Genomic DNA, 25479 nt, shown 5'->3' on the forward strand with positions numbered 1-25479 from the left:
CCCCAGATCCCTTCCAATCGTAACATCCTCTGACTTTATGATTAAAGAGTGGTACTAATAAGGCTAAATCTGTGGCTTAACCCCAATAGGAGTCTTCCGGGATTATACTAAGAAAACTATTCCACACAGACAGAGCCACTCTGACCATGTCCCTCTCTACACCAGCCATCATACAGATATGTGCCAATGGTATGAGAAGTCCTTTTTACAGAAGACATTGACTGATTAAATAATAGGCTGATTTATTCATTCAACCAACAAATATTTACTAAGCACCTTCTAGGTATTTACGGATACAACAGAACAAAACAGACAAAATCCCTTCCCTTATGGAGCTTACATTTCAGTGAAGGAGGAGGGGAAGTCAGACATCAAATAGGAAATGTGAAGTGGGGTATATTTCATGCAGAGTAGCCTAGAGGTTCTTGATAAGGTTACTTTTTTTTTTTTTCTTTTCTTTTCTTTTTTAATTATACTTTAAGTTCTGGGATACATGTGCAGAATGTGCAGGTTTGTTACATAGGTACACATGTGCCATGGTGGTTTGCTGCACCCATCAACCCATAATCTACATTAGGTATTTCTCCTAATGCTATCCCTCCCCTTGCCTCCCACCCCCCGACAGGCCCCGGGTGTGTGATGTTTCCCTCCCTGTGCCCATATGTTCTCATTGTTCAACTCCCACTTATGAGTGAGAACATGCGGTGTTCGGTTTTCTGTTCCTGTGTTAGTTTGCTGAGAATAATGGTTTCCAGCTTCATCTATGTCCCTGCAAAGGACAAGAACTCATTCTTTTTTATGGCTGCATAGTATTCCATAGTGTTTACGTGCCATATTTTCTTTATCCAGTCTATCACTGATGGGCATTTGGGTTGGTTCCAAGTCTTTGCTATTGTGAATAGTGCTGCAATAAACATACGTATGCATGTGTCTTTATAGTAGAATGATTTTTAATCCTTTGGGAAAGGCCTTTGATAAGGTGACTTTTGAGCAACAATCCAAAGCAGTGAGAGAGTGAGCCATGCAGACACTATGGGAAGAATGTTCCAGGCAGAGGGAACAGCAAAGCCGTGAGACAGGACAGGGTCAAGCATGCCTGGCATGTTAAAGGAAACACCATGAGCCCAGTGTTTATTAAGAGGAGAAAGAGCAGGAAAGTAGTAGGAAACTCAGTGAGACAGATAGTAGGAGCCAGATGATATAAAAAATGGAAAGTCATGAGAGGATTTGAACAGAGGAGTAAACATGATCTGAATTCCATTGCAAAAGGATTGTTCTAGCTGTTATATTGAGAGTAAACTGAAGGAGGCAAGAATGGAAACAAGGAAACCAGTTGGGAAACTACTGAGATAATCCAGGTGAGAGATAATGGCAGATGGGCCCAGGGCAACAGCAGTGAAGGGTAAAGAGGGACAGAGTCTGGGATATATTCTGAAGTTGAATCAATAGGACACTGGAGGACAGGATGATCTTGGAAAATCTTGGGACTACTGCAGAACCTAATGAAGCTAAACGGCACTAAATTCCAACATCCACTGTGAAATCCTAAGACTAGGGATTTGTTCATCTCTGTCACCTAGCATCCAACCCAGTACTTCGCACATAATGAGGATACAAAAAATCTTGAATGAATAAATGTGGAACTGAATATATTACAAAGCCAAAAGATGTGCAGTTTGATAGGTCATTGGGAGACCAAAAAGCATCTGGTAGTAGACATATTTCACCAACAATGAATACCCCTCCCCTGAGTGAATCTTATTTATTTTTATTAAAAGTTCCTCTTTATAACTTATTTCACAGTAGTAAGCAATGACGCTGACAACTTCACATAATACAGCTAAGAATCTGAACAACTTGGCCATTTCCCTGAGAGGCCAGATGCAGTCACCAAACCTTACACCGCCTCAGCAACTCCCATCTAAAATACAGGGACAAATATTACACAAACAGTAAGCTCATGTTCTTACAGATACTAAATCATGTGGGTAACTAAAAAGGTATGCTTATGAATAATAATATTATAATAAACAAGGAATAAAATAAGCCAAATCTATACTATTCCTATAGGAGAAGCCAATGGGCTACCCTTGAATGTGCTCCACTTCCTGTGTGAAGCTGAGAACAAAAATGTCTAGATTTTTTTTTTTCCCAATAGCACTGCTCTGAGAAAGGTGACAATTCCCAACTGCAGAAGCTCCTCGGTCAAGGTGACTCTTGAGAGTCCCAAAGTTCTTAACCCACAGAGACTGACAATGTACAATATATAGAAGCAGAAAACTGAGCATAGGAAAAAGGGTACATTATAAACTACATTCTGGCAGCAGTTTCCTCGGTTAAGTCGTTGATCATCTTGAAGGGCTAAATTAAAACCCAACATTAATCAGGCAGTAGGTGTAAAAAACATCTTATTTACCAAAATAGAAAAAGGAGGAAGAAAAATAAGACATGTAAAGTGTTTAAGATCAAATTACATTGTAAGGGAAGCTGCAATATTTGGGAGACCAAGACCTAGACAGATTCATCAGCTGAGTTGGAAATCATTTGATGTGACCTTGGACTAATTATTTAACTTCTGTGCCTCTGTCTCCCATCCGTGCCTGAGTCTCCCTTCAATGTGAAGGAGAACAAATGATTTCAGCCCCCTCCTACCTTAACAGGGATGTTATGAGGCTGAGATCATGTCTCTGGTAGCTCCAGGGGTTCCCTGCAGAAAGGCACTCCACAAACAGAGGACACTGTCTTTAGTAGGATAATTAAGGATCAGGCTGCTCTTAGAAACACCCCCACAGTATGGAGGCTCCCTCTCCCTGGCATCATTTGGCTTCAGAGTTGGGCAACAAAATATGCCTAAATAACATGACAAACTCAGGGTTTGGGGCCAGCATCTTGACAAATACTGTCAGGAGCCCTAGATGTGAATCCATTCTCACATATATAACTATATTCAAGTGTTTAATAAACATTTAGTAATGCTTTTAAGTCACCAGTATCTTCACAGAAATGACCATACTATTGCCCATCTATTAGAAGAGATGGTGTTCAAGGTATGAAGTAGCAGAAGGTTTGTGATCATGAACCCCTGGGCAAGTTAAGATCCTCAACTTCCACCTCTATAGGTGGAAATATAGGCCTAACAATACTAAGGATTAAAAGTGAAATGCTGCTGGCACAGCCCTGGGCTCACAAAAGCAGCAAAACAAGCACTAAAGCCCTCCTCCCTCCCACAGTTCTGCTCAATAAATAACAAGTGCTGTTAATTCTTTAATTGTGGATCCGAGGAAAATGAAACAGGGTTCATCCATAAACATCTTATCTGCCTTGATTCGCCTGTAACTCCTTGACTGGAGCAGAGTAAACAAGCTGAACTTTAATTAGGATCATAACATAGAAAAGATCCTAGGTAAGCCAGGCTCATAAACTCCAGACAATTGGGAGGAGACTGGTTTTTAATGGACTGCTCCATACCTGGCTTAGTCAGTGACAGAAGCAGACCCAGTCCTTTGTCCCAGCTTCCCAAAGAAATCCATTAGCCAGGCCCACATAGCTTCAGTTCGGATGTGGGGTCAGAGGCTTCTATTCCGGTGATTGTGGTCTAAGAATAGAACTCCCAAACACAAGGCAAATGGATTCACAAGAATTGTATTCATCTACTATCCACGTTACCATCTGAAGACTATTTAAAGCACAAGGCCAGAAAGCCCCTCTCTGAATGGGAGGACCAACAAGGGGAAACAGGCAGGGCATGTTTTTAATATAGTTCTGCTACAACTTGCAAATATAGTGCAACTTGTAGAGCCCCAGTCTGGATGCCAGGATCTTGAGATACACATCCATCCCCAACAGCTCAGATATCTCACTTGGCTACCTGTCAACCATTGAGCAAGGAATGTCAAGTCCATTTGACAAATGGGCAAGTGGGAAGCATGGAAGGACAGATTTACACAGTGCTAAGTCCACTGCTAATAACAGAAACAGCTAAAGCTGATTGTGTGCTTCTACATGCCAGGCCCTTACTAGACATGTCACCTTCACTCACTCTAACTTCACAACCTCCCTATAAGATAGCTAGTTATTTTGTGCACATTTAGCAACAAGAACACTGAGGTTCTGGGAGATAAAGCAATTTACTCTCATGATAAAACTTACATGTGGCACAGCTAGGATATGAACCCAGTTCTTTCTAACACTAGCACTTATTTGGGGTTTTGTTTGTACCATGCTGCTTCTCTTGGTTTCTTTCTGCTAACTGCTAACTTAAAAATGCAAGGAACCTATAATCCAAAACCATACTCTAAGCATTAAATCTCATAACTTGTAACTTACATCAACGATTTGGTGAGCAAAGAGAATTAAGTAGTCCAGGGCCAACAGCAGAGTCTTTAGGGACAGACACCAGATCACAACTCCAATTAGGGGGACTAAACAGATAAATTCCACATCAAAGGAACCTTTACTAAGAAAAAATCACGTGACCTTCAGCCTCTGATACGCCTTCATCTCATCATTTCTCCTGTCCTGACACCCCTACACTTCAACTAGCTTCAAATATTCTGTATCCACACCAAAGACTGATTCAGCACTTTGCAATCACAAACCCAAAGGCAAGTTCCCTGCGACTGCATCAGTATGAAGATTTTATTTTGCAAAGCTACTTCCCTGACCAGCCTCCCTGCTGCAGACCTCTTCAAATTTCCCAGATTAAGAACACATTCGAAGTGACAACTCCAGGCCTTACCACGTTCAACAAACTGGTCACAATGTGTCAGATGAAGGGCAAGATCAATTCTCTGGGTGTCTTGCATCTACATCTCTTACAGAAAGTTACCATCATCAAAATCTTTAGGATCACTCAAATCATCAACAATAGTTAAAAGAAAAATAACACACACACACACACAAAAATTAGTAGCAAAGATAAGCCAGTACAAGTAAGCGTGACACAGTCCAAACCAAGCTGGGCACATTCTCACAATCCCTTGGAAATGACTTTACCTGAAGGCTATGTGACTCATTTAACTCGGCACTAAGATGGAAAGGTCTAGGGCTCTACAGAAGTCCCTGGTAGGGAAGTGACTGAGGCCTGTGCTGGAGAAGGACGTGCCGTGTCGCTGGGTTCTGGGCCTGGGTGGTCGGTGGGTGGGATGGAGGCAACCTTGGAGCAGCACTTGGAAGACACAATGAAGAATCCCTCCATTGTTGGAGTCCTGTACAAGATTCACAAGGACTTAATCTGGGTTGCCGTGGGACCCTGTCAGACGAGCATGCTGGAGTGGTATCTGTTCTAGCCCAGCAAGCAGCTAAGCTAACCTCTGACCCCACTGATATTCCTGTGGTGTGCCTAGAATCAGATAATGGGAACATTATTATCCAGAAACATGATGGCATCACAGTGGCAGTGCACAAAATGGCCTCTTGACGCCTCATATCTGTTCTTCAGCAGCCTATCACAGGAACTCGATCCTACCTATGTTAATTACCTTATAGAACTACTAAAGTTCCAGTAGTTAGGCCATTCATTTAATGTGCATTGGGCACTTTTCTATTTATTTAAGAGTCAGTTGCTTTCTAATGTTCTATGGACCAACTATCAAGATATGAGTAAGAAAGGATCATGTTTTGAAGCAGCAGGTCCAAGTCACTTTGTATATAGAATTTTGCTATATTCAATAAATCTGTCTGGAGGAAAAAAAAAAAAAAAAGAAGTCCCTGGTAGGAAAACTTCATGCTTTTCCAAGCCAGGTCTCCAGGGCCTGGCTCTGACATGGTTACCACTTCCACAGAGAAGTTGACAACAACTGGTCACATTCTTTTCTCTACCCTATTCCTCCCCATCAGGTGAAGACAGCTAACTGCTATGTATCTTATCTAAGGAGGCTAACTTGCAGCAATGAGGTGGCATGACAAATGAGAAGTATAGGGATCTTGAATAGTCAAAGTACACAGTTAACATGAAAAAGAACAGGCTGTTCACCAAGTTAACAGTTTTCAAGTCCACAGCCAGTATTTTCCCCATATTCATTTCTCATAAATCTATATCAAATCAGGAGAGATGGTAAAATGAGGCTCTAAGTTTCCATGCACCAATCTTAAGGGAAAAAAAAATGTCTTTTTTTCTAAGAGGGGCGCCCTAGCTATAACCTCTTTTGAGGTGGTTGAATGCGCTTGGTGTTCTGAGTAAAAAAGAAAAAAAAAAAATTTTTTTTTCCCTATTTAGAGAAATGGAGAAATTAAACGGTTTATATACCGACCCGATTTCTTTCATAGAGTTCGCTTGGAGGTAATACCACAATTTCAGGCCCTCTTTGAAGAAATACCATCTCATGTTGAGTTCTAATTAAAGATATCCTGTTTTGCCAGGCGCGGTGGCTCACACCTGTAATCCCAGCACTTTGGGAGGTCGAGGCGGGTGGATCACCTGAGGTCAGGAGTTTGAGACCAGCCTGGCCAACCTGGTGAAACCCCGTCTCTACTAAAAATACAGAAATTAGCTGGGCATGGTGCAGTTGCCTGTAATCCCAGCTACTCGGGAGGCTGAGGCAGGAAAATCACTTGAACCTGGGAGGCAGAGGTTGCAGTGAGCTGAGATTGCACTATTGCACTCCAGCCTGGGTGACGGAGCATGACTCCATCTTAAAAAAAAAAAAAAAGTTTTAAAACATTAACCTGTAAGTTGTCCATATTAAATAATAAGCATTTAGGGTAGGGGCTGGATGTATAATACTAAGTCAAGGAAGTTCAAAATACAGATCATTCAGTAACAGTGGTAGTGACAAAAGAGATCCTGGCTAATGCTACCACCATCCTAATCCTGTGGGAAAATGCCACCTGGAAACATTTCTATCAACCACACCATCAGATAGGGAAGCTGAGTAATTGGTCCAATTGCCAGACATTGACATATTCAAATCAATTAATCAGTAGTCACCAAGTGACTAAAAAATGGACGACACTCCACTGTGTGCTACAGTATACATCAGGCATTTCTAGTCCTAGTCCTGCTCTTTAACTTTCAAGGGCAAATCAGGTTCAACCTTAATGTGAAAAAATAAACAATAAATCAGAGAGCATTTATTATAAATTGCCAAAGAGGGTTTAGTCCAGTCAGCCAAGTTACCCCACTATTTCTCAAATGCTAAACCCACTCAGAATGAGAGGAGCTGCTCCATCAACCAAATAGATCCAGATTGTCTCTACAGAAGAAGCAGCACAGCTGAGAAGCCCACTGATCAAGACTACATCTGCCCTTTCTCTCTAAATTCCTTAGAAAAGAGAGCCACCCCCCCCTCCATCTCAGTCTGAGATGCACCAAGGATGAAACTTTCTACAAAAGAGGAAGGTCTGAAGGACACTAGCAACTGTCATGAGTTTCCCTATGACTCGAAGCCTCTTGGCTCTAGCATAGGGCAGCCGTAGTCCACATTCAGAAGCATCTTGTTTCCTGTTCTCTAGGTTAGAGCCCCAGCTAAGAATAGCACCCCATTCATGCTGCTGTGTACACATCCTTTTCACTTGCTATTTTCTCTCACACACACATGAAGCCTGGGTCTTGTACATTCTCCAAGGTAAATGCAAATATTTATAAATGGGCACAGAGCAGCAGTTTTATTCCCTGTCCAGTCTACAAAAAGGCACTACCTAGAAGAATTCCACGCCAGAGCTGAGTGACACTGGAATAACTGGGCCACAGGCTCCCTCTCTGAAGTTCCAAATAGAGACTCACACTCAGAAATAGTAACCTAGTGGAAATACATATAGGATGCCCAGTACCTGTGCAGAACTTCACCTCTGTGCATGACCTAAACTTAAAGAAAACCAGAAGTTTGTAAAATTGATCTCTTTTTATTATATGAAATCATGTGAAATTATCAACAAAATGGTAATGTCATATGATTTAACCTAATAGAATCCTAAAAAGCAAATCAAGCATTTAGTTAACAAACAAGAAGGCAAAATCCATTGTTTCACAGGTGGCTCCACTATGGAACACCTTGTAAGACAGGCCTAGCATTATTAAGAAACATCTATTCGCTTGTGGTTCCATGTCTATATCCATATTTGTTCCTGGCCCTCAAGAGACATGGTACAGGCAAGTGAACAGGCAAATACCACACAGTATGGAAACTACTACTCTACAGAGAAGTGCAAAATAAGAACCCTATATATAACTCAATTATAACACTTCTCAATGACACTGAATTTTGCCTGATTGTTTGTATGTGAGCCTCACTAGTGAGATGATGCACGCTCAGAGGCAGGAACCCTATTTATTTGTCTTTAAATCCCCAGCATACAGCACAGTTCTTGCACACAGTCAATGCTAAATGATGTTTTCCCAAAGACTCAATGACTTAGAGGCCAAGTAGCCTCTGTAAAAATGAGGTGAGTAGTGACATTTCCATTAATAACTTTCAGGTTTTTATGTTTTAGACCAGACTATTAATTACAGCACTGGAAAGAGAATAACAGACTCCTGATTACAGAACTACAAAGAAAAGCAGCCAGGGGGTGGCGGTGGGGAGACAATACTTTATAATCAAAATAAATCTGAAAATACAGACTAAAGTCTGCCTCTAACTGGGAGTATGACAGCATCTTTTTGTCTCTCAATTTAATCTCTTTTTATTTCAACTGATTTTCCTTACAAGTACAACAGAACCGTCAACTGCAAAAGGTGTAAAGGCGTTCTGCGAACAAAAGCAAAGGGGACAAACCCAACCACCACAGCTCAGGTGTGAAGGGTACCATGTGTCTTTTGGAAAAGAGTGTCCACCGGGGGATGGGGGGAGATGGGCACTATGCCCTCTAGGAACTAGGATGCCCTTTATGAGTTCAAAAAAAGCCAAAAAAATAAAATAAAATTCATATAGATACCAAGATAGGTAATTAAATGTTGAATTAAAGGGTCAACACGAGAGCAGAGATTAGGCTGACTGCCAGGTGGTCAGAGTTGAAAGAGATAAAACACACATACACACAAACACACACGCAAACTCCTCCCAGAGTTAAAAAATTATAATAATAAAAAAGTCATTTGGGTCACCTTTTAAACCCATAGAGCAATCATTTCTAAAAGAAACAGCAGGTACAAAATTAACCTCAAGAAAAACTGTCATCTTTCAAAGCTGAATATTCTGATGCAGGTTCAAGAAGTCTTGCCCTCCCATCAAATAACCAAAGCTTTGGGAAAGGGCAGCACAGAGCTCTCCCTAATATGAAATTTTTTATCTATACATTAACTTCTAAAGAGACACTGACCCAAGCACCATACTGTTTGGAAGTAGAAGTCTTTATCCTAATGAATTGATCTCATCAATTTAGCTGCACATTTGATCCCAAGACCCTTTGTGGACCTGATAACCCTGGGGAGGCCCTTAAGTGAAGCTGTCCCTAGGGTGGCCCACTTCATCACAGTGACCAGCAGACAGGAAAGGGCCATTGGGGAGATTCTTATTTTATTATGTAAGTCAGAGGAAGTCACGTTTAGCTCCTCTGCTCTATTGCAGCATCCTTATTTCTACCGGGTACAACAAGCAGATGTAGAAAAGGAAGTCTGTCTGCATAAATGAAAACAAAAGGGCTAGCCACTCCCATCTGATGGTAGGTGGTCCTCCACAAGTACCTAACTACAAACACCCACAGTTAAGTTTCTCTCTCTTCTTCTCTCTCAAACCCATTTCTTTTGTTTTTTAGGAGTTTTGTTGTTGTTGTTGTTGTTGTTAGCTTGTTTTTGAGACAGGGTCTTGCTCTCTCACCCAGGCCAGAGTATAAAGGCATGATCACAGCTCACCGTAGCCTCCAACTCCCGGGCTTAGGTGATCCTCCTGCCTCAGCCTCCCAAGTAGCTGGGACCACAGGTGGGCACCACCAAGTCCAGCTAATTTTTAAATTATTTGTAGAGATGGGGTCTCCTTATGTTGCCCAGGCTGGTCTCAAACTCCTGGGCTCAAGCAATCCACCCACCTCAGCCTCCCAAAGTGGTGGGATTATAGGTGTGAGCCACAGCGCCAACCCAAACTCATTTCAATTTACTTCCAAGGAATGGAAGAAGTGCAAAGGTCAGGTTCAGCAGCCCTATGGGAAAAGCATAGGCTTTAGAGGCAGACTTTGGGATCCTGGACCCCAGTTCCTAGGACCTGTGTGACCGTGAGCACGTATCTTAATTTCTGAGCCTTAGTTTCCTCACCTCTGAAAAGAGGACAATAATATCCACCTCACTAAGGTGGTGTGGGATAGTTGCTATGTTTGTTTTGTTTTTGTTTTTAAGCCTCTAAGACCAGAGGTTTTGTGAGTGCCGGATGACTTCATTTCTAACTCAGGCAAGCAGAAACCGGATATGAAACTGAAGAAGACTGACATCCACATATGGCCTAGGCATGAACAAATTCTGCTTGCTTGCATGCATGCATGGCTAGGATGCTAGCATTTCAAGGAGCCAGCTCCATGAGTTTATAGTCAAACTGGAGAACCATTCTATAGTGATGAGTACAGCACATTTCCACAGACATGCTCAACAGCTCTGCAAAATTCTCTCCCTAGTCTAGAATTCCTGAGTTGGCCAACTCTACACAGTTGTTCTGAATAAAACCCAAAGACTGCCAAGACCAGTCAAGGTCTTTTTTTTTTTTTTTTTTTTTTTTTTTTGAGACGTTGTCTCTGTTGCCAGGCTGGAATGCAATGGGGCAATCTCAGTTCATTGCAACTTCCGCCTCCTGGGTTCAAGCAGCTCTCCTGCCTCAGCCTCCTGAGTAGCTGGGATTACAGGCATGCACCACCACGCCCAGCTAATTTTTTTTTATTTTTAGTACAGACGGAGTTTCACCATGTTGGTCAGGCTAGTCTCAAACTCCTGACCTCGTGATCCACCCGCCTTGGCCTCCCAAAGTGCTGGGATTACAGGCGTGAGCCACCATGCCCGGCCCAATGTCTTTCTTTTTAAGGAACATAAGTAACTCGAAAAACACCCAGAGAATTCATTCTAACATGAAATCAGTCTTGCTAATAAAGTTACTCCCTCTATCAAAATCTATCCTCTTCTCAAGATATCTGTCAAAAATTGTAACTGCCGCAGACGTACGGAAAAACTGGCCACACAGCAGCATAAACTCCCTCTGGCTAAAAAGTACATCAAAAGTCTTTTCATTTGGCTGAGAGCAGCGGCTCATGCCTATAATTCCCAGCACTTTGGGAGGCTGAGGCAGATGGATCTCCTGAGGTTGGGAGTTCAGGACTAGCCTGGTCAACACGGTGAAACCCCGTCTCTACTAAAAATACAGAAATTAGCCCAGCATGGTGGCGCATGCCTGTAGTCCCAGCTACTCGGGAGGCTGAGGCACAAGAGCTGCTTGAACCCTGGAGGCGGAGGCTGCGGTGAGCCAAGATCACGCCACTGCATTCCAGCCTGGGTGACAGAGCAAGACTCCGTCTCAAAAAAGAAAGAAAAAAAATCTTTTCATTTAACTTCCAGGTCAGGGTGTCTTTATATCAATTTAATGCCAACCACAATACTAGCTACTGCTCTTCTTTGGGGAAGGGGAACTAAAGAAGGTGGCCTCCAACTGCTTTCTCTTTCCCTGTGCTGCTGCCTCCTTCCAACCTACAAAAAAGGGAAGAGTCTGACATTCAGAATTAACCTTGCAAAGAGATTCTGTTTGCTAGCCCACAGGCATTTTGTTTGTTTGATTTGTTTTTCTGCTGTTGTCACTGCTGTCACCTTCCTGACCAAGAGGCCCACAGACTAGCACTTTTTTAGATTCATTTCTGGCAGTGAGTGGATTTGTAAAGATTGCATTTGTAGTATCTGCTGGGTCCCAAAAGTGTGGAAGGACAAAAGACCATAGCCTTCTTTTAAATTCAGCTCAGAACCAACCCCATGCCTCAGCTGGAAAAATTACTTCCATTAACATTGCTCCCAAATGGAGCCCTTCCACCCTCTGCCCAGCTTCCAGCCCAGGCCCTGAGACCCACACTGCTGTTTGTTTTGGCACCTGCAATCCAGACTACAGAGCAAGAGGAGTTTCAGAAGGGCCCTCCAAAAAGGGAGTGGCCTGGGAAGAAAGTGACAGGCAGGGTCTAATGTCCCACAGTAGCTTGTTTTCACTGCCACTTTGGCTTTACCTACCATGGCCAGAAGCTATTCAAACACTCTGCCCAATGCCCAGTCACAGGATCCTATTAAGTCTCTGGAATCAACAGAGTACCTACCCTGGTTCCCAGAAAGCCAAAAGCAAGTGTCAGTTTCTCCCTCTAGGCAGTCTCTAGATGTAAGGGTTCCTTTCACCCCGCCTAGAAGGGCCCCCAACCCTGAAAATAAGAAGCAACACTATGAAAACAAACTACCCATTTCTCAACTGTTCAAAGATTAGACCTTGTACCACCTCCTTGCTGGCTCCCAAAGAGTCCTCATCTAAAAATGGAAATAATAACACAACATGCCTTGCTGTGTCTTCTGAAGACCTCTGAAGGGCTGTGGATATGAACTAAGATAACATACACTTAGCATACTGCCTGGCACATAGTAAGCAATCGATAAATATTACTTAGTATTGATATGATTTTTATTATTCTAAGAATGAGTTTTAGTTATTATTAAAAGAGTAATCTTCCTAAAAGACATATTGTTCCAATCCAAGCCTAAAAGCTCCACAGTCAATTTTCAGTTTCTCATGCAAACACAAGGAACCAGTATGGCAAAAATCCTAAACAATAGATACTCTATAGGTTCTCATTTGGATTTTGAGTACATTATGTAATACACACATATATCCATCTATTCAATAAAGAGCTGTTTGGCACCAACAAATATATAGCACTGAACTAAGTATATGTGTGTATGGTACATGATACATGAATATATACATACATGTACACATATAATTAAAAGATACATTCATATATATATATCTAGTTAGTACTTCTGAGCACCTACTATAGGCCAGACACTATATCAGGAGACACTGGAGATACACAGATAAGTAAGAGAAGGGCCCTGCCATCCAAAAGCTTATAGTCTAATAGAAGAATTATGATAACAGGTGCTAAGATAAAATTCCCATAGCAATCAGTGGATGCAAAAAGGAGAGAAATATACAGGTGATACTTTCTTAACTGAGTTGCCAACTTATGTGACATACTTCAACTACTCTTCAAAATAAACTGGCTAAGTTGCATAGCACACTGGAGGCTGATTGTGTATTACTCACATTTACTCCCACCAGCCAGGTTGGCTGCTTCAGGGTCAGTAGTTAGTTCATAATAGGTATACTTGTTATTTTAATTACATATTAAATTATTATGTAAAACAAACCAGTGAAATGTCAGTGTAAAAAAAGATATTCCTATGAAAAAGAGGTTGAATACTTGGAAAAAATTTGAAGGCAAGTTGGTAAAAAAAAAAATGCTGCTGAATTAGATATGGGCAAGACAACAGTAAAAGGTTGTAGTAGCGGAGCTTAAAAATCTGGAAGAATTCTGTCCTTCATTTCTCAAATGTATTTAAGAACTTGGTTCACTTAAACTGAAACTGGAAATCACAGATCAAATGTTAAATGTATAATTTATGAAAGAAAGTCAACAGAACTCTACTTGAAGGACCCATACTTTAAGAAAAAGTCCTGGCCCACATAAAAAGATTTGTGAATATGTGTACATTTACTTTTTTTTTTTCCTGAGACAGGGTCTCACTCTGTCGCCCAGGCTGGAGTGCAGTGGTGTGATCTCGGCTCACTGCAACCTTTGCCTCCCAGGTTCAAGTGATTCTCGTGCCTCAGCCTCCCGAGTAGCTGGGATTACGGGCACCCGCCACCCGCCTGGCTAAGTTTTGTATTTAGATGGGGTTCAACATGTTGGCCAGTCTGTCATTTACATATTTTTAAATTAAAATAAAATGCTAACTGGATGATGACATGTGCCTGTAATCCCAGCTACTCAGGAGGCTGAGACTGTAGGATGGTTTGAGCCCAGGAGTTAGAGACCAGCTGGGGCAATAACAGAGAGATCCTGTCTCAAAATAATTAAAATAAATATTATGCTAGAGAATTGTTTTGTCTTCGTTTTTAAAGACTCTCTGTTTTAACTGACTTTTGGAATTAACTGGCCAATTACTAGTCCAATTGCCCCAAATAAGAAGGTGTTTCCAGTATACCTGCCTATTTCTCAGGTTGATAACAAAATGAGTTTATATTCACGTAGCCCAATCCAACCAGGTAGCAGAAAAGGCTGCCCTGGGATTTTATAAAATAGACCTGTTAAATACTTCTCAAGTAGATCAAGTGCAGGTGGAATACTAAATTTTAGCCGTATTTCAAAAGACTGAGATGCTAATGCCCGTGAACATGAGGTATACACTAACTACTCATGGCCTGAAGCACAGACCAAAAGGTGAAGGATGTCCCAAATACCACCTCAGTTTTGGTCACAGGTCTGGATACAACTTATTGGTTGATCCAAGCAACTGATGTTCCAACTTGACATGCGATGCTATCTCTGGAAAAAACAATGTCACAGGTGTTGAGAAAAGGTACAAGTACCAACTATCAAAAAGGAGTAAGATCCCTTCCCAAGACCCCTTTATAGTCAGTCTAATACCTTTTGGTTTATTTGCCTAGAATGCTGGACTTCTATACCACATAACAAGATTCCACACACTGACAACATCATTAGCTTCTCACCCGTGTTCTGCCATCGAGATGCAGTCGGTCAAGAGAAGCAGCAGAGTCTCACGTCAGGAGAGGTCTGCAGCAGCAGAAAGACAAGTAAAAAGGGAGACCTCAGTGGAATTTGAGTCACCTGACATTAGTCTTAGATATTTAAAATACAGAGAATCCCACTGATGGAGGAGAGAAAAATAACCTTTTTTTTTTTCTTTAAAGACAGGCATTGGTATGAGTGAAAGGAAAAGAACTGGGGAAGCCTTTGTATATGGAGAGCTCAGTTTATTTTTATTCTCTGCCAATAGAGGCAAGGTAATTCTATAAGCATCATTTAACTTTCTCACTAGAAACAAAATAGAGTAAGTCGTTAATGCCTCGCACTCTAAACTTCCAACTCCAGAATCACTTGGTTTTTCCCCAAAAATTAAATTGATTTTTACAGAATGGTACCCAAATGTGTGATTTCAAAGGCAGATCCCAAAACTGATGGGATCCTCAATGAGAGGATGAGGAGGCATTCTCAGTTTCAACTTCAACTTATTTTCTTCATTAGGGGTAGGCCTAGATGACTTCAAAAATCCCTCTCCTTCCCAAACTCTATGATTTCAAAGAAACGAAAGGAAATGAGTTTCAACTATAGCTGTCAAATTTTAAGTCAGGTATCAGCGAGAAATTCCTAATTTGAAAGCTGTCAATCAATGAAACAGGTTTCAAAATAGGTTGTGGAATCTTCTTCCCCAGAGACAGTTAAATATAGGCTAGGCAGCCATCTGTCTTGGTGGGATACAGCCCTTCCAGGAGGCCAGCATCAGAACAAAACCCTTCTTCCCTCCCTCCCAGGGAGGCCAAGAATAAGAAGTGATTAAGGGCTATGAAGAATAAAGGAAGGAGACAGCAGCCCAACCAGGCCCAGGTAAAGCTGTGGGCTAGGCGGCTGAGATTTCCTGTAGAAAAGGAAGATACAAGCTGCAAAGAGGAATATACAAGGGGAAAAAGACAGGGAATAACCACAGGGCTGTGAGCTCTTTGAAGAGGGCTGCGCCAATCTGCTTCCCAGCTGCAGCAGCTCAGTTTGGTCCCGGGGACTGGGAGCTCAGCCACAGCTCCTTGGGGAGGGTATTATTCCCTTTTCTAGCTCCCAAACCCATTTATACATGAAGCCTAAGTGGAAAATGGGAACTGTCAAATAAATCCAAGATTTTCCCAGGTGACCAGCAGCATCCATGAAATAGCTCCATAAAGTCTTCCTTTAAAATACATTGTCTTTTTTTGTTCCTTGCCACCTTCCTTGGCCATCTATAATCTTACCCATTTCCTGCAGTTCTTAACATTTCTTTCATTACTGTGGAAAGTTCTCTTGGGGCATAAAAACGAATAAAACCTTCATGGACCTTTGGAAACTTAACTCCAATGGGAAATGGAAGATACGGCATTGCTATGGACTGTAACCTCTGCAAAAGTGGGACTGTCCTGCTTTGCAGACATGAGCAGCTCTCTGTCCCCATCTCTGTATTAACACTTCAGATATACACACTTGGGGCTTTCAACTAAGTCTTTGTTTCTGCTACTGTGTCTCCTGAAGAATACTGGAGTCAGCCATGCAGCACTGTCACATGAGGATTCAGGTACCCAGCTTTGCTGGTAGATAAAACACAGAAAGCCCACTATTTTCTAAGCTCCCCATAGTTCAAGAGGCCCCTGCAGGGGAAAGAAGATGGCAGTAAGGTCAAGGAGTCAACATCAAGGACTTACCAAGCTGAGGTATGCAGCAAAGTAAAGATGGAGGCCAGGGATGGCCACCAGCTGTTAAGAGCTAGACACTGGGGAGTACAGGGCAAAATTAGTGCCTGAGGCTCAGTGCTCTCAAAAAGAATTTTTTTCTGGTTGAGGTTGCCAGCTAAGGAGAAACCTGAAGCTCAAGCATGCAGTCTGGTGATTTTTTTCCCCCTTCAGCAAAGCCAGAAAAATTTGTAGAGATAACTAGAAGAAAATCAATACCATAGGGCCCAAGATTTAAGATGAGCCTTTGCAGAGAAGAAATCTGAGTCTGTTCTGTCCTTGCAGCTGTCTTAGATCAGAAGAGATGGAGCTTTTACTCTAACAGAAGATATCAGACTTATTGAGAAGAACAGGAGATAATGGACAGGAAAGGGCCCTAAAAACTCAAATAGCCCAAAATGAATGAAAGAGATAATCATAATATCACAGGGCTGCTCCCAAACTGGGTGGCTAAATGGGAGCAAATAGAAAAGTAGAGACCACCATTCTGGATCACATCCTGTGGCCACCTGAGGGGCTTAGTGAAGGCACCTATCTTCCATCTTGCTGGTCTGGAGGCAAAGCTGGCTATGAAAAGGAGCAGGCTCCCAACCTGCCTTTGCTGGATGCCACACAGCAACACCGGGGAGCAACTCTGGTCCAGCACCTGGATAAACACTGTGACTCTCCGGAATGTCCCGAACACTACAGTCAAAATCTAGGACTTAGGAACAGTATATTGGGGAATATCTCCCTTTAAAACCTAACTCAGTTACAGAGGGAGGGATCTGTCTAGGACCTGATCTGCTGTGCAAGTTTCTACTATAAAACTTGGGGTTTGCTCATTTTTCAGAACTGGGATCTTCAACACCTTTGGGATTCATTCATCGGATATGGAATTCAGACTGCTTAAAGCCTTGGGGAACTGCAACTAGGCAGCAGAGAGCTAGCTGGTTCCTAAGGAGGAGACTGAGCAGACGATACAGAAGTAGAGCATCCTCTAGAGGTTGCCTAGTCCACCACCGCACCACCTCCTGCTCACTCACACCCCTCCCCCGCAGCAGGCTACCAGGAAGCAAGAGCAGACAGGTGAGCTGGTGTCCTGTTTTTCAAGCTTTCTTGGGAAAGAGAACCCACATAATTTTTCTATAGCCTGGAGCTGGTAAAAGAAGGGAAGGAAGGAATTAACAATGGAGTAACCAACCCACTAACTTCCCATTCACTCTCATAACTCAACATGATGAGGTGGGCTGGTTGCCAGCCAGGACTCTCTCCAGAAGGATATGGCTGAAGGACTGTCAAGTTCGAGTGTGGGACAGTGAAAAGAGCATTGCATTAGACATCAAAAGATAGGGGGACTTGGGGAAGTAAAGAGGAAGATTAAAGCCAAGGAACATAAAGGGACTTTTTCGGGTGATAGAAATGTTCAACCTATTGATTATAATTGTGGCTACACAAGTATAAATACCATTTGTCAAAACTCATTGAACTATAGGTTTCAAATAGTGAATTTTATTGCACACAAATTATACCTGAATAAAGTTGTTTTTAAAAGAAAAAGCATGCATTCTAAATTCTGATCCTGCCCTATTAACTATGTGACCTTGGCCATGTCACTTAGCCTACCTAATGCTTCAGTTTTCTCAAATTTTAAATGGGATTACTAATTTCTGACCTGCTGGCCAGGCGAGATGGCTCACGCCTATAATCCCAGCACTTTGGGAGGCCGAGGCTGGTGGATTACCTGAGATTAGTTTGAGACCAGCCTGGCTAACATGGCAAAACCCCATCTCTAGTAAAAACACAAAAATTAGCTGGGCATGGTGGCGCACACCTGTAATCTCCGCTACTTGGTAGGCTGAGGAAGGAGAATTGCTCGAACCCAGAAGGTGGAGGTTGCAGTGAGCCAAGATCACGCCACTGTACTCCAGCCTGGGCAACAGAATGAGACTCTGTCTCAAAAAATAATAATAATGATAATTTTTGACCTGCTTACCTCACAGGATATTTAGGATCAGATGAGATATGAAATGAGACCCATTTTAAAAAGCATAAAATGCTAAGCAAATAGGAGGTATCGATAATTAGGTTGGTTCCACGATACTTGGGATCTCCCTGGCTATGTATTTTCCAGTGATCTTAAGAAGATTCTGTTCTTTTTAACTGATGATGGTTCAAAATCTTTCCGCTGGGAAACCTTGACCTGAGTGTTCTTTCTACTTGCTTCAGACTATCTGCTTGCTCACCTCTCCACTATGTAAACGTAACTTACTGTGGGCACTCAGGCCCGTCTGGCTACTACAGATAAGCACCCCAGCTCGGGAGCACAGACACTGAACACAGCCACCTGACCAGAATGCAGACACCAGGACAGATACCATTCTGAAGCTGTGGACTCTTCCCTTTCTGGGGAAATCAGTGAGTTCATATTTTCTATGTTGCCACAGAGAGCTCTTTCTGGCAAAGCAAACGGAAAGAAAACGCAGAATCTCCTCACCGAAGCACAGAATGGGGAAAAACACCAAAGCCTGGGCAGCTGGGCAGTTAGGTACAAAGCTACTCAGTGAGCAGATTTAACTAAAAGGGATTGTGATGATCTACTCCAACAATTTCATTTTTAAAATTAGGAAACGAGGCTGGGCATAATGGCTTACATCTGTACTCCCAGCACTTTGGGAGGCGGAGGCAAGTGGATTGCTTGAGGCCAGGAGTTCAAGCCAGCCTGGCCAACATGGTGAACCTCTGTCTCTAATAAAAATACAAAAATTATATGAGTGTGGTGACACACGCTTGTACTCCCAGCTACTGGGGTGGCTGAGGCACAAAAATCATTTGAACCTGGGAGGCAGAGGTTGCAGTGAACTGAGATCATGCCATTGCACTCTAGCCTGGGCAACAGAACAAGACTCCGTCTCAAAAACAATAAATTAGAAAACTAACTATCAGAGAGACCAAGGGTTCAAGGCTAAGCAAAACTGTTAAGTAGGTCCAACTGGAGGTGCTTCAATCTTTTGATTTTAGCCCCATATACCTGCTTACTTCCCCCCAGAGTGCCCTCCCTCACTAGACTGGCATCTAGTAGCCTTAGACCCTTATCAAAATCTTGTAAAGAAACAAATGGAATCTCATACTAAAGTATAAATAAACAGCTAGCCTTTTGAGTGAGATACAATAAAAGAATGTTTTAAAGAGAAAAAGCTACCAGTAGAAGAGATGTCTTCAGTCCATCCACCTCCAGGGGACCTTGACAACAGCCCTAAAATCATATCCAATAGGCGGTTTTGTACCCAGCTGTAGGCAAATAGGGTACCAAAGCTTGAAACTCTTCCAGATTAGTTCAAGTGGGCTTACAAAGAAGTTCAAGTGGACCTGCAGAGTGGTGGGTCTTATCTCCAAGCCCGAGCTGTAAGCAGCAACACTATTCTTTAGAAAGGCATTACACATCTTGCATAAATGAGAATCAGAGCTCCCCATACAATGCTGCCACTGCCACTCTTCCTTGCAAAAGTCCATATGTTAAGAATATCATTCCGGGCTGGGTATGGTGGTTCACGCCTGTAATCCCAACACTTTGGGAGGCCGAGGCAAGTGGATCACAAGGTCAGGAGTTTGAGACCAGCCTGGCCAATATGGTAAAACCCCATCTCTACTAAAAAAAATACAAAAATTAGCCGGGCGTGGTGGCGTGTGCCTATAGTCCCAACTACTTGGGAGACTGAGGCAGGAGAATCGCTTGAACCCGGGAGGTGGAGGGCAGAGGTTGCACTGAGCCAAGATCACGCCACTGCACTCCAGCCTGGGCTCTGTCTCAAAAAAAAAAAAAAAAAAAAAAAAAAAAACCGCTCCATGAAAGCACGGACTTGTTCTGTCTTGTTAATAACTCTATCTCTAGCACGAGACCAGAGCCTGGTACATAGTGGGCATACATAATCATGTGTTGAGTACATGAATGAATTAGTGATTGAATGAATGAATTTTTTTAATGCACTGAACCAAATGTCTTTGAAGACAGTACAGGGCCCTCTGGTACCACAGAGGCTGTGTTGTGGGTCATGCCAGCACTCACAAGAAATGCCAACGCTGGCATACACTTCACCAACAGGCAGATATATCTGTAAGATGCAGGGGTAAGTTCAAGTGCTTCCATGAGGCATTTCCATAATTAATTATTAGCATTCACAGGCTAGATACCTATAATGCCAACTTCAGCATCGATCTAAAGGAAACCTATTCATTTAAACTGACAAAAACATGCTGTCGTTTTCATTTCCATTACAAAGCATGCCAATGTAGCAGAAACATTTTGATTGATTGAATGGTTTTCTCTCAATCTGCGTGGCAATTGATCAGTTTACTAAGGGACAAATAGTTCAACAATTCAAGTCAAAAGCAGAGAAACCTTTTTTCTTTACTTATGAGCCATTTAAAATATATAGAAATTATGAATACTTAAAATTCTCTTATGGGAGATCCTAAATAAGGTAAGATGTATGTGTGTGTGTGTGTGTGTATGTATATGTATGTGTACATATATATTATCTCTCTCAACACATAACCAGAAGAAATGCTGCAACTGCCTGTGGTAGACTGCTTCCACAACCCAGTAAGTGATGTACCACTTCATCTCCATCAAGACCTTAATTCCTGCCCCTAAATAATAAATGTGGTAACAAAACCGGAAGCACTTTGAGTCTCTAAAAGAAGCTATAGAAATCCTGAAAGAAGAAAATAATAAGTACAAATAGAATCTCTGAGAGGACAAAAAAAAAATGCGTTGCATAAAAAGAGAGTCAAGGTGTTAATTGCTGAAGAGTCCTTCAGGTTGAAGAAAAGCATCCTTGACTATCCTGTATTCTGCAGCCCCTTCCTTCTTTTCAAGGAACTGCACAGATTATGTCCGCCATTCCTATCAATTTGTTTATTCAGTGGCCTTTTGACAGCCAAACTGCTAGGAGCTGCTCAGGTACAGCACAGTCAAGCAGGCCAGCACAAGTTTCCACCACACCCAGGCTTCAGCTTGGTAGAAAATGAAAATGGTCAAAAGAGTTTTAATGAGTTGTTAATGATTTAAGTACTCACAGTGATATGCTTGCAAGATAAGACAAAAGGAACTTAGGAGCAGTGAAACCAAATCAAACCAATAATACATTCAACAGTTATGAATACAATTACACAACTTCTGCATACATTTAGGAAGCTTCTGAAACAGAATCTGGACGGAAACATCCCAAGGTGTAGCCTGCTGCCTCCACTCAGAAGCCCACCCATACCCTTGCTAACAAAGTATTCTACACTTTTCTTTAAACTCTCCTGGAATTCAATAGGCTTCCTTCATAATTTTATCTTATTGCTCCACAAAAGCTTGGCTTCTAACGTCAACCCTACCTCTCATCTGCTTACTGAGGACAGGACGAAACTTGAGTTGTTCCCTGCAGACAAAAGTACAATGGTCGACACTAAAGATCGGCTATTTGAAGTAAAACTGGTTTTAAGCAGGTTAATAAATCCCAGGCTTACAGGTTCTCGCTCTTGGTATATTTTTCTAACACACCCCAACAAGATAAGAGATTGGAAAATGGCTCCCTTGGCTGGTTGAGAAGGAAAGTAATCTTTTTTTTTTTTTTTTTTTTTTTTAAAGGCACTGATGGAATTACCCTGCTAGGGAACCAGCATACATATGTCATTCCTTTGTACCGTATTTTTACAAGTATTTGATTTTGTTTACCCTAATTTATCCAACTCGGGAATAAAAAGGAATCTCAGATCTATCAGAAGGACCTCCAATTTCTCATTCTCAGCTTCAAAACAAATTAGTCAGTTTAACATTAGTCAAGACATTTAGGTTGCTGTGAAGTAAGAATGATACTAGGTCATGATTAAGATGGCTCTCCAAACTATCAACAAGACTGTCTAATCACTTGTTATGAACCCAACACTATGTTAAACACCAATGGCAGGTACAAAAGAAGTATGAAATAAAGTTCCTGTCATCCACACCTAACAATCTAAAGGCAGCCTTCAATTAATTTACTGATAGGGTATATTGCATAATAAGTTTTATCAATTTGTTGTTTGAAGTTCAAACACATTTTGCCATAAAAGGCATGCTATCGTGTTTCAGTTCTCGTGCTGGTAGAAAACTGTCTTAGCCTCTAATGTAATTGAGATATCAAGTACTGTATGTGCAAATGAAACACAATATTAAAAACTGGTGTAACATTAGAAATATCTGACATGTAGCTGGCGCTTTGTGCGCTTGAAAGAGTTCTTCATATACATAAACTTCACATCATAGTATATTATTTGATGATACATGGTCGTATTGTCAACTGTTGAAGAAACTGAGGCACAGAAAGCCTAGAAACTTTTCCAGAGTCACACAGCTACTAAGTAGCAGCAGGGCGCTCACGTTGGCCTTCCAACTCTAAATTCCGTTCTCTTTCCACTAGTGTAAAACTGAGTAAGAAGGAGGTGTGAAGTGTTTTGTTTTGCTTTGTTTTTTAAGACTGGTAGTTGAGAAAGAGGAAATTTTATTTGAGAAAGACAGGGAGGTAAGTGAAAACTTTTAGTGATTCAAAAGGAGGCTTAAGGGCACTTTTAGAAGCTTTCAAGGTTGACGAAGCTGGTGTTTATGGCTTTCATTTCACTTGGAGCCTTGTGGCCAGGCTTTTCCTCCTTTCAGGTTTCTCACTGGCTCTTTTCAAGTTCAACTGCCCCGATTAGAGTATGTTTGGTTTGGGATTTAACTCATGAATAGGAATACACCAACAGCAAAGAAGGGTTGGAACAGACTTCCTTGAGGTTACTGAATAAGCACTGGAAAAGAGAAAAGGAATAAGGAAGACAAAAGTACAGATAAGATAAATTGCCTGAGGCAGACTTAACTACACAGCAATCCTTGAAAGGAAGGTACAGGGAAAAGGGGCTGAGGGAGGGTATTATTCTATGAAAGAGACATGGGACAGATGTTGAGACAGTCCTCACCACTGTGCCATCAGGCCAGGGCAGCAGCAGCTACAACTCAACTATGCATAAATAGGTCTTGCCCTTATGTGAAGGTCTATAGTTGAGAAGACATCTATGAAATTAGCAGGTGACAGCAAAAATAATCCCACATATATGCCTTTCAAAAAATCTCTCTAACCAAATAAAAATGCAAAGAATTTCATTCACTCATTCATCCATCCATCCAATGAACATTTATTATATGCTAAGCACTGTGCTAGATGCTAGAAAACAAAGATAAACAGAAATAGTCCCTGCTCTCAAAGAGCTCACAGCTTAGCAAACAAGAGAGATGTGTAAACAAATACGTGCAAAATAGTGTGACTGGTACGACCTCATTTTGTTAAACAGCGAGTACAGTATTGGCACAGTCATACTTCAAGCCCATAACATGGCATGTCATTTCAAGTATGGCCCAGAAAGCAACAGGTGATTCACTTTAACAAACATACTTGAGCCAATGTTATATAGGTCAAGTCTCATCAAAACAAACACCAAGAAATGGTCCACTTTCTTCTGTTGCAGCAAATAAAATCTTAGTATATATTTGTTTGAGGTATGTAATTTGCTAAGCTGATACACAAACATTACCTCATTTAGTCAACACAGCAACCCCTAGATGTAGGAATTATATGTTCATCCGATATCTGAAGAGGCTGAGGCCAGGAAAGGTTAGAGACTTACCCAGGGCCACATAGTTGATGGCAAGGGTCAGAGCTACCACTGGTACCCAAGCCTCTGACCTCCAGCTGAGTGGTCTTTTTTCTACCAAACTGTGGCTTAAACCTCTCCAGGCAACTGTGGGTAATCTCTGTTACACAGAAATAATTTTAAAAGAAGGAGAGTAATAACTCCTATAGTCTCCTTGGATTGAACACACTGGATGAGCAGTACAGGCCACTCTCCTCAAAATAGAAATAACACTAAAAATTCAAAGCCTTTGGAAGTGAGAATGGAATACATTAAGTTCAACTGCCAATATCTGAAATATAATTTCCTATAAATGGCTTTAGCCTGATCCCCTCTTTCAACATATCCTACAATCACAATCTCCAATCAAATCCTCTATCAAAGAGCCATCTCACCATCCCAAAATTATTCAAATTAAGGAGATTAACCACTCCTGCCTCCACACCCCGAAACAGCACCAGCACCACCCAGTCATGTTTTGCTGAACTCAGCCTCTCCCACACTCCCCAGGCTCTCTTTAAAATAACTTGTTCTTTAGCCAGCTCTTCAGTCACCCATGGGAGGTCAGGTGGTGGAGGGTGCTGGCAGGGCTTGACTTGACTTTTCTTTCATTCCCAGCTGACCCTCATAAGGGGCCTCCAACCAAACTCGGAGCAAGGCAGCTCAGAATTCCAGTTTTCTCTCTCCTTGTTTAGCTATGCTCTGTCCCTACAGGGCATGGGGAAAGAAAATGCTATTAATTCCTGCACACAAACACGAAGCCCCTTCAAGGGAAAATATTTCTCAAAGTGAAAGGTAAGAAGCTGCAAAGGGAGGTCAGGTAATTTGGCACATACAGGAGGTGTCATCTATTTCACAGTTTCTCTGCAACACTCCCAATTTAGAAGAAAAGAAAATGACAGATTTAATGAAAGGCGGATGGGGGTGGCATTGTCACTTGCCTAATGAAATTCCTGCTTGAATGGAACTGTCATCTCAAACTCAGGGTATCTAAAATAACGCTCATTCTCTCCCCAACTGCTGCACCTCTTCCTGGCTTCCATATGTCTATTTCTGCCATTGCCACCATCGTTCTCCCTGTCTCCCAAACTAAAAACCTCAGGTATTCCTGACTCTTACTTCACCCCTAGACCCCACACCCATCTCAGCAGCTCATCTTCCCATCTTAGTGGTATCTCTTAATTACAGTGTGGTCAAACATGGTATCCAAGATAAGAGAACCAGCAGGCTTTGGAGTTGGACAGACCTGAGCTGCAGTCCCTATTCCACCATGGGTCACCATCACTTCGGATCATCTCCCTGAACTCAAGTGTCTTGTTCAGTAAATGGGGACTCGCAATTCCCTCATAGGTGACTCTAGTAATTGAACCCATTT

At 41.9% G+C, this 25479-nt stretch overlaps 1 protein-coding gene and 1 pseudogene across 9 annotated transcripts in view; one reads left to right on the forward strand and one right to left on the reverse strand.

Annotated features, from left to right (window-relative positions):
* Window positions 1–25479, reverse strand: part of SRGAP2 (SLIT-ROBO Rho GTPase activating protein 2) — a 250078-nt gene that overhangs the window by 202678 nt on the left and 21921 nt on the right. The window lies entirely within an intron of this gene.
* LOC126939500 (ragulator complex protein LAMTOR5-like) lies at window positions 5069–5702 on the forward strand (annotated as a pseudogene). Its single transcript, XR_007720402.1, has one exon. The product of XR_007720402.1 is annotated as a ragulator complex protein LAMTOR5-like (transcript).

The sequence above is a fragment of the Macaca thibetana genome, chromosome 1 (assembly GCF_024542745.1).
Source record: "Macaca thibetana thibetana isolate TM-01 chromosome 1, ASM2454274v1, whole genome shotgun sequence".
In the NCBI taxonomy this organism is placed as follows: Eukaryota; Metazoa; Chordata; class Mammalia; order Primates; family Cercopithecidae; genus Macaca; species Macaca thibetana.